General features: G+C 36.8%; 1 long non-coding RNA gene across 1 annotated transcript in view; it reads right to left on the bottom strand.

Moving 5' to 3' along the window:
- Positions 1 to 1,068: 1,068 nt before the first annotated feature.
- The window catches only part of LOC146432349 (uncharacterized), a 76,733-nt gene continuing 63,342 nt past the window's right edge, over positions 1,069 to 14,459 (bottom strand). The window contains exons 4-7 of the long non-coding RNA XR_014854420.1: positions 9,003 to 9,165; positions 4,164 to 4,306; positions 2,304 to 2,541; positions 1,069 to 1,256 (exon numbers count right to left, since the gene is read on the bottom strand). This is a non-coding gene — a long non-coding RNA (uncharacterized LOC146432349). The remainder of the gene's footprint in view (positions 1,257 to 2,303; positions 2,542 to 4,163; positions 4,307 to 9,002; positions 9,166 to 14,459) is intronic.

Below are 14,459 nucleotides of genomic sequence, written 5' to 3'. Positions count from 1 at the left end.
GAAAATACACTTACAAAACAATGGTAATCTGATAAAGAACCAAAAAAAAAGGTTTTCATTTTGAATATAAAATATATTAGACTGAGAACTGAAACATCTTGAAAGTGTTATTAAACCGTAAATTGCAAAATCAGTATGTACTGTGATTTAGTCAAGAAATTGCTGAGGATTCAGTTCCTACAGATTGCTTTTGAGAGCATTTGTGTAGCATTTTATAATTACAGCTTTCAAAAAGCAGCAAATTATGATAGAATCACAGAATGGCCTGAGCTGGAAGGGACCTTGAAGATCATCTCACTCCAACCCTCCTGCCATGGGCAGAGCCACCTTCCGCTAGAGCAGGCTGCTCAGAACCTCACCCAGCCTGGCCTTGAAGGTGTTCTCCCAGCTGCAGAGAAAGAATATGTAAAATTTATATCAGCTGAAGCCCTGACTGAGTTATAGAGCTTGGTGGCACTTTTATTCCTTGATGCATGCACAAGTTATCCCATAATACAAACACAACAAAGCCTGGGAAGAGCAACAATAACACATTGTTTGGATCCAGTTCAGATTCATTTCTTTCTCTGGTGATTCAATCTTCTTTCTTTTCTTTCACTGGAGCTGCTGTACTGCCAAACTTTCTTACTTGAATTACATTTCTAAGTGCAAATATTGTAAAAAGTTACTTTTCACTTTTGGAGTAAGATATTGAATTTTCACTCATCAAAAAAAAAAAAAGAAAGAAAAGCAAGCAATAGAAAAGGTGAAACCTGGACACCTATGGATTTTCATCAAGTGAATGATTTTTTGGAGACTGAAAAGGTACAATGTCATCCGAAATCAGAACATCTGTATGCTCTCCAGTGAAACTTGATAAAAATAATGATTAAGCAGCATACAGAATTCCTATAAAGTTACTTTTAGTTCAGCATTTACATTCAATGTTTACATGAAAGCAGAATATTGCCAGAGAGTTCAGTTTTGGGAAATCAAATCATAAAAGATATTTCAGGTCCACATTATGACTTCAGACACAACATCTGGGCATTGGTCAAGCAAAAAGTACTCACCTTCAATAAGAGATTCCTTTTCTTTCTTCTTCCCAAGGTACATTTCCTGGGAGCAGCATCTGAGAACTGCCAAAGTAATTAAGGTCCTCAAGGTTGTTGTAACACCTGACACTAAGTGATATACTTAGAACATTTGTTTTACTGCAAAATAATTGGATTCCATTTTCTCCTGAATGATGTGTAGAGGAAGAAAGATATTAATTCCTTATAATGATAAATGAAAATTTGTTCAAAACAGTTTAATATCACAAGAGTAATTAAGGTCAGTACTCATATCATCAAAAGCCAGCCTCCTAAGAGAACAGTAAAATAGCAAGCAAATACGACTTACTGTATGTTTTTATACTTTTCCAGACCAGAAGATTTTTTCTGATCCTCTGTGGTAAACATTTGACTTAAACTTTAAAATAAAACTATATTCCTGGGCATAAAACCATTTACCCATACTGTAGTGACAAAGCTTTTAGATTTATGTTAAAAAAGTAATTACACAGCATTTGAAAAAAATAGATTTTGTATTACACAAACATTCCCTGTGTGTTTTCATCCCTGCCAAAGGCTTACAGATGATATGCAAGCTGACCTAGCTAAGAACCCCTTTAATGCCTTTAGTCTGCTTCCAGCACTAACAGTGGTCAGGCATGATTAAGCCACCATTATTAATGATTGAATGGGATTCTCTCTGCATGAGGTTTATGCCTCATCTGTTTTGCTGTATACATATTAATCAGCTATGATCATCACCTAAATCTAAAATACAGATATGTTCAAAATTGCCCTAATCTGGCCTTGCATAGTTTTCTGTTGTTCTAGGGTAGATGCCCTGCAGTATCCAGGACAAATAGCTGAGATAAAAAGAAGTTGAACCAACATATTTATTCCATTTTACTTCCTACTTTTCCTTTTGTTGGACTGTGAGTATTTTTAAAACATCAAATAGCATAACTTAACAGGATGAGGGAAGCTGTGAAATGAGATATCAGTGAAGGGGAGCACAGGTAGAAAAAGGAGTCTCAAGGAAAACATGAGAGATAAAGCTCAGAAAAATATAACGAAAATACTGCTGCAAAACAAAACATGGAGTGTTCTGGGGCTGACAGCATATTTAACTGGGTTGTGGGGAAACCACATCCCAAACTCATGTTTTCTCAGTCCCCACAAGTGAGTGACACACAGAGTGAGACACAGCTTCTCTGGTTATGCATGAACACCAGCTGAAGCTTATCTCCATGGATGGGAAATTCAACTTACCTTTTACTATTTTCTGTGCATTTTGTGAAGTTATACAGAAATTACCTGCTGCTAGTCATACTTGTTAGCTGCCAGGCTTGGCAAAATTCACATCCATCACCTGCTGTCTTTTGGTTGCTGCCATATCAAGTAAATACTTTCTAGCACCCCATGGTGCTGCTGGGACATAACTGTGCTTCTTAATGTTTTTGAGGCTTTCATATTTTGTCACACAGCTGAAACTGGTTTGCAAGCAGAGCTATCCATGGAGGAGAAAAAGGAATGACACAGACAGCATTGTTTAATAGTGTTCAGGCAGAAATATTTCTAGGTATACTGTAAATATTATAAGGACTACACATCCTCAGAAATCTTGAGCTTCACAGTTTATTTAAACAATTTAGCATATATATATATACAGAGCTAGCAAAGATGCAGCCATCTGATCAGTAAATGTTTTAAAACTGATTGAAATGTATCCATTAACACTTTCAGTGGGGTGTTGCTGACTCAAAATCCACCTGTGATATTCCAAATACTTCCAGTTTTTCTGGAACTCTTTATTAACCATCTCCTTAGCAGCACTGAAATGGTGCAGATTAAATTGGGGTGCATCACCCTTTATGTGGAAACTGAAACTGGACCACCCCAGAATTCCACAGGCAGCAGTCATAATTATTCAGAGCAAGTAATTTTTAGATCATTAAGAGAGAAATCACCTCTGCACAATTTAGAGGGGGGAACAAGTCCTAACACCACTACAGTTGTTGAGACACTGATAAGTCATTTCATCAAAAATGGATTACGGATGCATTAGCTTTTTGCCAATTTGCTTCAGCTTTCCTAGAGTTCACCCCTGTCTCTTCAAGGTAAGTCAACTTTTATTCCAAAGCCAAATGCTAGATGCAAGGTCCTGAGATTCATTGCTTTTTCTGAAAATCGTCTTTCTGTTCTTGCCTTGGCTACCCATGGTGCTATATTGGCTGCCAGTGTGTTGGCATAATGCAAACTCTGCAGTAAAGGGATTCCTTAGTGACAAATATAACATTTAATGTTTGCAGAATTTGTTGCAAAGAAAGCAAGCTGTGTCTGGGACAAGCTTCAGTTGAACAGCTGAGTAACCTGACCAGGAGTTTTAAAAGACCACTGTAAATATCCCTTTAAAATCATCAGCACGACTAAAACTCTGCATATCCAGAGATGGTTGTGAGTTAAAGGGAAAGACTCCCAAACCTGAGCCAATGCTCTTCCCATACATATGAAGAGAGTGAACACCATGTGGAAAGGAGATAAGTGTGGTGACCTGCTCATCCCTTCCACTGCTCTCCTCATCCCTTCCACTGCTCTCCTCCTGACTGTGAGATGCCAGTGCTTGGTTCCAGAGGCAGCTACAAGAGGCTGCTGGCTCTGGCAGGTCAGGGCTGATGGCCAGACTTGTGAAAAATGATGACTTTTGTTCCTGGGAGAAAGATAACTATCAGCATAAATGGACTTGCCCTTATCACATTTTAAATGCCATTCTGTCCCCATTAGGGCTCTAAACTCAAAACTCAGTTTCGTCCCAACAACTCAGCAAAGGATTTTCAGAAATCATTTTCTTGAGGATGAGAATTAAATTTTTCTCATCATGGTTCAGGGAAGTCCTTGGCACAGGAAACTGATGCTTCTAGTGAGGTAAGAGAGTCCCTGAAGTCAAGCCATACAGATTGCTCAAGAAAAATGGACATTCTGGACTCCAGCTGAGACATTCCTTTGCCATCTGTGAACCCACAAAATATTAACATATTCTAATAACCTATTTCTTTTAAAAGAACACAGTAATGATGAGCAGTATAACCACTGAGATTTCAAAGTTTAGGGAAAGAGCTAATATCCACTCACTTTCAGAGGACTTTAAGTTTGCTATAAGTGCAAATTGTGATTCCTTTCCCCACATAGCTCCTATGTCTCAGTAGTGGAGGAGATTTTAAAAGGAAAAGGTGCAGAAAATTTAAGTACTTCAGACCCATATTCCATCATGTATCCTTGTAAAAAAGAAAAGGAAAAAGAAGACATTATTCCTTTTGTGCCTAAATCTTTGAAGAATATGGTTAACTGAATAAAATACTAAAAAGAAACACTTGGACCACCTAACCTAAGCTTATGTAAGAGATTAAATAATGATGCATTATATCTAAAGATTCCTATGGGAACACCAGCGAACTGAATATCCACATGTTGACCATGGAATTTTAAGCAGTGTTTTTCATAAGAGAGTCACACTTACAAGGTAGAGAAATTTTAGAGGATATGAAGGGCGAGTGCATGAGCATGTCTGAAGGAAAGTCATTAATAGCTTAAAATATTCGTCATAATAGCCTGATAAATGAGCTTTCATACATCCTCCTCAAGATTCACAGCATTTCAATATGCCTTTTTTTAATTAGCAAATGTAAATGAATTGACCTTGAGCATAACTTGAATGCTGGCTCATGATTCTTTGCACGAAGACTCAGCTCATTCAACAGTGTCAGTGGAGTAAATTTACACTCATTTTCCCTCTAATGCACAAGTTAGCAGAGGAAGTTAAGGGGTTGGCACAGCAGTGTTCCTCCTGTCAGCTGAGGGTACCTTCTACTTTCTGTTTGTAGCCTGTGGATAACTATTCTAGATACATGTGATCATCAGACATGCAAATTAAAATGAATTTTGTGGAGAAATTAGAGAGGAAAATGTACAAAGAACCTTCAAAAAGAGCTCCATTTCGCTTTGTTGAGATACCCTTCCTCTTTTGCCACAGTAAATTTGTAATCAGGTAGAATTTATTCACCTTGGTACCTGCTGCATGTTCTGTAAGTGGCAAAGCTCTGAGAAACTGGTTTGATGTCCCTGAGACTTAGACTATCAGGAGTTGTAACATTAAACTCACACCAATAACTGAGAATTCAATTCTTAATCTGTTTGAAAAAGCAACTTCCGTCTCCAATGTGCTTTTTATATTTCCACTTAAGATATTTTCCAGTCATTGCATTACTGATGCCTGGACTTAAAACTATTTGCAATGGTTTTCCCTCACTTCAGACTAATTCCATCAAGTTCACTGTGTCTGGTAAATTAACTTTTCCAGATGTAGATACGGTTCATCTTCCTACCACCCACACAATGCTTCAGACACAGAAAGACCCACAACTTGTTAAGAAATTACATTCAGCAGGTCAGAATTTGCTTGTCTTGACCAAAGTTCCATCTTTTGTGGCCCTTGTGGCTCAGCATCCTCTGTTTCCACAAAAAAGTTTTCACTATATAAGAAAAAAAAATTGTCCAACACAGAAAAACTGCAAACTTTTAGAGAAAAAAAAAAAAACAGGAAAGTTTAGAAGTAGTATAGACGTTTACAGAGAAGTGTGTATATTATCAAATCTGAATACACAGAAAAATAATGAGATCATTGCAAACATGTCACTTTGCATTCAATAATTGTGGCATATTGCAAATGCTCTTGAAATACCTTCTTCTAATTAGCTGGTGGTATGAATTTGGGTTTGGAACAAGGCCATATATCTTTTTGTTATGAAGCAATTTTCTGATCCTCTGCATTTATTACAGCTCTAGTCCTGACAGTCTATACCTGACCTTGATTATCATTCAACATTTATACAATGCTAACTGGAATCTTCGGCGTGAAGCTGCTGCAACAATCACACCTAATGATGCTTAATTCTGCAGCAGGATTCTTGCTTATTGTCTCTATTTACCTCAAAATTTGAAATTTTCTGGAAAGAGAGAAGCAGATAAGGAGACACAAAGGAGAACCATCCAGGAAGTAAATGAGAAGAGGGACCTGTCAGCTGTAATTACTGCGTAAATTAAATACAAAACCTGTCTCAGTAATTCACACCCACACACCGTTTGTGTTTTGGGTTTTTTAAGAAAACTGTAGGCTTATGTTTACATTTCTTATGACAAATGTAATTTCTTACTCGTCTCCTCCTCTTCCAATGAATGAAGAGTCAGAAAAGTAACCTAAACTATTGTCTTACAGATTTTTTTTTAGAGCTTCATCTCTAAGCTTCTCATTTTTCAGCAGTTTTATGACACATATGACATTTGAGCATCACTGCATTACCTCTCAAGCTTCAACTTTTTTTTCTTCTAGAATTCATTGAGTCATAGTTCATTCATTATTCTCTGTTACTTCATTTTAAGGTACTGCTAGCCACCACATTTTCCTGACATGCTAGACTGAAATATTCCAATCAATCTGGTACTTGTACTGTGTAGCCTGCTTGGATTGCTTCTTTGAAATTTGTGTGGTTGTCCTTAGGAATGGGCAGATTAAATTGCTGCTACATGAATGAAAGAAAATGCTGGTAATCAGTACAAGTACAAAGAGAAAAATACATAGAGAAAATCAGACACATTAAGTAATATGGAGCAGATGAAAAGTAAAAGCAAGTTGTCTAATTACAGTGGACTCTGTGAAAATAAAATGGGGAATGCTTCTTTTGTGGGAATCCTGCAGGTCAGAGACAGAACTGGCTTGCAAAGTCTACTTGACATAGATCCAACCAACATTTTGAATATAACTTGATTTCTGTGAGAAGAAGAACATTTTTAAAAACTTTTCCACTACAAGTCCACTCTAACAGCATCCTTTCTGACAGATCACTCTTTTCTGCGGCATACTGCCAGGATTGTCTGTTCTAGTTCTGTTCTCCATTCCTCATTCATCTCTTGCCTTGCAGTTCAGTCTGCTCCTTCATCCATGAAGAATGAAATAATGTCTGTCCTGGTGGTTTATTAACAGAGCAGACAGCCTAGAAATGAATTGGCTGTATTTTGAGTCAGGAAATCCAAAGGTTTGATCACTCTTGGGACCAGATGCCCAGGGAGAAAAGGTTTTAGCTGATGATTAGATGATAAGGAGCTCCATGGAAAGTCAGGTAAGTACTTGCAATTAGCGTCTAGTCTAGTCTATGCTGCATTATGTGATCAAAATAATGTTGAAAAAGGTAAAAATAGAAACCTTCTGGTTATTATTTGAAACTGGGTTTATAATTGCTTGAGGAGTACTCTCAGGAATACCTGAAGTGGAATAGCATTAGTCTGTAAGCATCTGTTTCAGAGCTGAAGTGCTGCCACTCCTGAAGACAAGCCCCATTGCGATATCTATTTGAATAGATTACACATCCATGTTCACATCCTCTAGCAATTCATAGGACCAAGCATCAGGAAATACTCCAGTCTCAGTTCTGAGGCTGAAATAGCATTTTTGCACACACAGTGCTAGGTCAGAGTATTTCTTTCTCTGCCTTATTGGTTATTTAATAACAGTTAAAATATAAATATATGAATGTATCACAAACATGTTTAGGTTAAAATAATCACATTTTCCTAGTACAGACATGTATTGGATATTAAATGCCTGATAAAATGGCCTTTTGAAAGAAGTGATCACTCTTTGCATTATATTAAATGCTCTATAAATAATAGAAGAAAACCCACTGGTTTTCTTCGCCAGTAATAAGATGATCTGTTTCCTGGTATGCTGAATATCCTGAGAAATGGCTCTGTAAGAATATTTTGGCTTCTTTGGGAAGCAGTGGAAGTAATATAAAATTAAAGTTGTTTTTACATGACAGGGTACTCAAAAACCATTTTGAACATAAAGTCAACACTTCCCAGTTCATTAGCTTTTCAAACATATCAAAATCGCCAGTACCAAACAAATGTTCCTTCTGAATGTGATCAATTTTTAGTATTTCTGTATGCTGCATAATAAAACAACAGTTTCAAATTAAGAGTTGCTCTGAAATGTGAAAGCTAAGCAATTCATGCTTAAAAAACGGATGCATTTATTGGAGGATTCTTACATTTTTATTTTTATTCTTTTAGGGACAGTTTGTCAAAATCTACAAAGATCTAGATCAGTAAACATGCCTGCCTCACCAGAAATATTGACTATTTGCATATACTTCACTGAGTGCTATTCATGAGAAACTCAGAGGAGTTATCCTAAAATTTACTAGCAAAGGTTCATAAATCCATTTCATTCTGCTTTATTGCTAAGCATTATTCTTTTGTTTCATCCATTTATGGCAAATTGGCACAAACTGAAATATTTCTTTACATAAATGTGAACCAAGATACATTGCTGCTAGTAAGTCATGGTATAGTTTTGCAGGGTTCTGCAGATTATTTTAAGTGAGCATCAAAAAATGTTTATAAAACATACTAGTTTGTGTCTTAAACAGCAGTAAGTACAAAGCAAGTCAAAGCAGAGTGGTCTAAAATGGTTCTTTGCCCTCTCGCAGCATTTCCTTAAATTAATGGGATTATTTTAGTCCTTTGTGGATCTGACCTCCAGCATGCAGCTGAAAATCTTCCAGGCCACGAGTATCATCATTGCTGATCTAGACTACTTTAATTTCTGCCTCTGTCACTTTGAAGTAATGAGTCTTTCTGCTCCATCACCAAAGGAAAACACACATCCTTTTCAAGCCACCTGTGAACCCTCTCTTATGTAGATAGGAATTTATATCATCTTACTAGACTGAAAATAAACCAAGCAGGGTGACAGCACCCTGAACAGTGTGACAATGAATGAAAACTTGGATGTAACAGTCACTGAATTACTCAAATCCATCACAGCTGTGGTTACTGAAGTCATGGATATGAAACTCCAATGGTAACTAATTTCCATGATATCTTAAGAGAAATATTGCAACTTTATGTACTCACCTAAGATGTTTATTTTTGTACTTAGCATGGAGGAGGTTTTGCTGAATCATGAGACTTCATTTCAACAACATCCCTGACAGCAGTATTGGGGTGTTTATTAACAAATGGGTTTGAGTGTTATCCAGCTGTTCAGTGCCTTCCTTTGCGCTTCCTTGTGCAAACCCTGAAAAGGGAGAAGAGCCATTCACGACAGTCAGCATCAAACCAACAGTGACCCCGACTGGCTTCATAACAAAACATTTGTGGAACTCTTCTGAATGCAAGTGCAACTGCATATTCAGTTATAATCTATATAAATACCAAGAAGTATTAATCTTGAAGCAAATATAAACAGCTCTATTTATGTAAGAAATACCAAAGAAATATTAGATTTGGCATTCACATGTTCTTGTTTGTGCTGTAGTTACGCATTGAAGTATTTGACCTGTTCAGGTGTCTATCAGTGAAATACCATCTGTGTCTCATGATCACTCAGTAAATAACTTCTGGCAGTATAGTAAAAAGACTCATAAACTGTGTGATTTATTTGATAACAGAATACTATTCTCCTTTGCAAACCCAGACTTTGATTTATCTGCAGCGAATTTTTACCAGCATACGCAGTTGAGATTGATCATATTTCAAACATACTCTGAAGGAAAACTGGGGTGGGGCACTTAAGAAACTTAAATTAGAAGTTCAAATTTGAAAGAAAAAAGCTTAGGCAAATGTACAGTAAAATGAACAGCCGAAACAGAATTTAAACTCTTTACAGAAATAAAACTATTCACATCATCATATATGGAATGACTTATTGATTGAGGACTGCAGTAGTTCTATATGCTGAGGAGCATCTTTCCTAACTCACATAATATTGCAGATAATTAAAAATCTGATAACTTATTTAGTCACAGGGATAATACTAAGCATAGAATATGGTACAGATGAATCAATCTCATGTTATAGATCAGAATATGGAATGGAATTGAATAGCTTTTATTACTACATGAAGACAACTTTGCCTGACTCATTTAGATGTACATATATTCATAATTGTGGGTGTATACTGCGATTTACAAGCAAATTTAAAAAAAAAAAAGTTCCTAACAAATTAATACATGAGTACTATATATCTAAAGATACCTAAATGTGCAATCTAAATAATTCAGGATATGTGTGATGAAACAGAGCATTTAATTAGTATTAAAGAGCAGAAAGTCCCCAAGTTCTAAAGCCTACCTCTCAATATTTTCACAAAGGAAAAAAATAGTCTGATAATTTACAATTCCCTGGGAATAAAAAGAATTAAAATATTTGCTATATAAAGATATTTGGAGACCAGTATGTACACTGAGGTGTGGTCTACTTCTGATCTGTTTATGAGGAAAATTCAAGGTAATTAAATTTCTATTACTGAAGCGCTTTTCATTTCCTCTGCCCCCATCATGGCTGGTTTCCACTGCAGATCTGTGAGGGTTTTGGGAACAGACTCAGGTACTTTGGCATGATTTCTTTTCCCCCGATTCCGTGGTGTTGGATCATTGGAAGCATGCAGTGTGCAGACTGCCACTGGTGCTTAGACTACTCAGCTACCCACCTAAGTAAAAAGGTCAATTCCACCACAGCAAAATTCATCAAACCTTTTCTTAATCTGCTATTTTAGCAAATTCCCAGAAAAGCTTCCTGCATTTGACACCTTACTCTCAATTCATATTCAAACTCCCAAACCAAACTGAAATTCTGTAAGGATAAAGCCCTTGCCACAGCCTGGGAACAGCTGTGCTAATACAACTGTCCATTTCCAGTAGCAAGTGAGTATCCTAATCATGACACCAAGTTTCTTAGTGTCCTGTGAAGAAACTAAGAAAATAATTTCTTAGTTCTTGAAATGAACTAAGAAGAAATTAAGAAAGAATTCAAACTAAAGTAACTATTAATGCAGTTATTAAAGAGCCAGCACACAGGCCACCCTTCTTCCCAACTCACATCCTGCAGGCTTTCCGTGGTCTATCACCTTGGAATTCCAGCCAGGTTTGTACCTCTCCAGGGTACAGCTATGCACTCTGTGTGAACATAAAGCTAAATCATGCACTTCACATTTCACTGTCATTCGACATGGAAGCAGTTTTAACTGATCATTACTTTTATATTGGACTCAGCTCATACTTCTGCTTATGCTATCAACTTTTATTAAATTCTTTACAATATCTGATTCATCCAGAAAAGACACACTTACTGCTTGGTGTCTTCATTGAGGTAGATGCACACTTTCAGTCCCAGTTTTGTCATTGTGCCAGAACTTTCCTGCCTTCATCCCTGCTCTTATCTCCAATTTAGAGCTCAGTAGGACAGACAGCAGCAGCCCTGGACACTTGGATTCCATCCAGTGTCTTGCATTCCACCCCAGGGCCAAACACAGCCACCTCACCTGGCTTAAATTAACAAACCCACAATACAGTCAATGCCACTGACAAAATCTGTGGATCTTGCTCATAGTCCAAAGTAGGTTTTCACAGAAAAAATACCTTGCACAAAACCCTGAACTGCCATTAATGCAGTCTGTTTGCCTTCATTTATCTCTACCTTTAATACAGAGCAAGTTTCTGTCAGTCAATTTAAAAACAGCACAGTCTAATTGCAATTTACCAACAAGGCATTTATTTCTAAAATATGTTATGTAGATAAGGGATACTTGAAAGCTTAATGACTTCTTACTAGATCAATGATAACACATAAAGGTGTTTCCCTTTTTAAGGGGAAACCAAAGGTTTTTAGGCTCCAGTCTCCTTTCCTCTGAATAATTTTTCAAAAATTTCAAAAACAGTTAGAAAGGCTTTATTTAGTGTTAACAAGGTCAACAGACCAAAGAAAAAAAAGAAAATTAAAATAAACAGCTGGTACCAGAGTGGGGGAGGAAGCAAACCAAAAAGCAATGTATGCTTGAGAGTCATAGGATTTTTACTATTTGAAACTTCAATATAAACAAACACTTTGCTCAAAAATCACCTGTTTTAAAGTTCCATATTCCCTTTCCCTCAATGGAGTCTGAATTCAGCCTAACTGAGCTCAGACACTGTTGATATTGACCACCCAACACACCCTGCCATCCCTACCACCACTATTCCAGCCACCACCTGCAGCTGCTGCCAGGGACTGACTGAGCAGGACTCCTGCATTTCCAACTTTGCCCCCATTTCAGAACATGAGGGATTAACAATATGACACTTCTCAAACAAGTGACAAATTCTGAAACAAGGTCAGATGATCTCAGAACCAACTCAGTATCAAAATAAAAAATTATTCCCATACAGATTTTTATGGTAGCTTTCTTTATTTCCTAAGGGATTTGTCCCAGCTTGACTGAAATGACACTCTATGAGATATTCAGCAAAAAGTGAATGTGACCAGTTCTTGTTCTGATGGGTCACCCCTGTCAGACTGTCTTGATGAATAGAAAAGTCTGTCAGCACAGAGCAGGGAAGATTTCTTTCAAGTTCAGCACACCCCAGAGAATACTTTTTGTCTGAAAGATACTGACATATAAATTATCACCTTCATTAAAAGTACAGAGAAGTTTACTGGGAATTGCAGGAGTTAACAAAAATAAGAGCATTACATTTCATGTGGCTTTAGAGTCTGGCACATACCCTCAGAATTATACCAAAATATCATATCTATTAAACACATGAGTGTCTCCTTCAGCTGCAGCCATTATTCTAACTCCTTGGGCAAGCTTGAGAAAATGTTTCTCATAAGGATTTGCTGCATTTTCAGAAGTGTGCAGCTTACAACAATGCACAAATGGACAACATTCAAATTTTAAATAGTTGCAGGTAAAATCCTGTCTTGAAGGACTAAAAATACAGATTAGTGAAACTTACATATTCATCTGTGCATTTTTTCCCAAAATATTACACTAGCTAAACCAAAAATTCTATTAAATTCAACACATTATGGAATTTCAAAAGTCTAAATTCAGAATAAGCACTGACCCATACTTTTAGTGGTTTACCCCTACACATTTTAGTTCAGAAATGGAGAGAGGATGTATGAAAATACCATCATCAAAGATATATTGAAAGAAGTAAAATGCTATTGAAGTTCAATGGATTGTATTGGGGTTTTTCTTCAAAAAACAAAACACTATCTTGTGGTAACTTTTTCCCTCAAGTTTGGACCTTGAAACACAGGTAATTTTTTTCAGTATAGTTATAGGATGAAAAAGAGAGTGAGAACTGGAAGTTATTCCAAATTTTTGATTCTTATAGCTCACTAATGGTCAAAAAGTCAGACAGACTGGAATGGAAAATGGAATTTTTACCACTACTTTGCTTATGTCTGTGAATAAAAGTCCCTACATTATAACATCCCATAGTAAGATATTACTGCACCAGTATCAACAGGCTGCACTTTTAGCACTTTGACTTTAATACATTTGTGATGGCAAACCAGGAAGAGAAAGCAATGATGATGGCTTTTCCTTCTGAGCCTGAATGCCAGACTGCCAATTCACAACTCGGATTACAAAGCCATCTCTCAGTTCCAGGGGGAAATACTGGATAAGCTACTGGATTGGCATAGTCAGGCAAGCACCAAGAGCAGTGCTTGGGCTCAGGGTTAATTTCATACACTTTTGGTGCCTTATCAGGAGATCACAGCTTTGTGACTGCACAGATTACATCAGGTTCCACTCTCCAGCTGTCAGGCTTTCCCATGGAAAGAGCAGTAAGACACAGCAATCAAACCCACAGACAATTTGGCAGAATGCTTGGAGGAAAATACATCTTTGTGGTCACCACTCCTTCAGATGCGACCGGAGTAGCTACACAATTCAGAAGGCTTGAGCCTAACAACTGGCAAGTGTTTTGTGTTACTGCTGGCTTATCACCTGCTGAAATTGTTTTAATAACAGTCTCTATAAATTAATAACAAAAGTCATCTAGCAAGGTTTTAATTTTCACAAGACATCTTAGCTCTAAAACCATGAGAATATCAGACTCTTTGTTTAGAAAGCCTGCACAGAAACAATATTACAAATATCAAAATAATTGAATTTACTCAGGTTAGTGTAATAATAAAGTTTTCTGCTTTATGTAAATTCCTATAAAAGCCAGACAGACCAAGTAATCACTGATGATATTGCCAAACACTGGCACGGAAGCAGTGTCATATTAATAAAGCATTTCTGAATTGCTTCATCCTGCAAAGAGCGTAAGTGGAGCATGAATGAAATAGATATCAGCATTCACCAAACTGGAATACCTAATCCCATTTTAAAAAATCACACTGTTAATTCACTTTTCCATCTAAATAAGCAGAGAAGCTAAATACAAGCAATATTCACTGTACAAAAAAAAAAAATACCACTAATTCATATGAATCAATTTCAGCCAAGGATAGAGGGTTTTGAGAAGCTATATGATTTTATCTAAGAGCAGACTTGCTGATTCAGTGGCAATTGTTCTCAAGATTATCTCT

This window comes from Lichenostomus cassidix, chromosome 11, assembly GCF_008360975.1.
Source record: "Lichenostomus cassidix isolate B80296 chromosome 11, HeHo_3.0, whole genome shotgun sequence".
Lineage (NCBI taxonomy): Eukaryota > Metazoa > Chordata > Aves > Passeriformes > Meliphagidae > Lichenostomus > Lichenostomus cassidix.
Note: the sequence above shows the minus strand (reverse complement) of the source record. Positions and strands in the feature narration are given on the sequence as shown.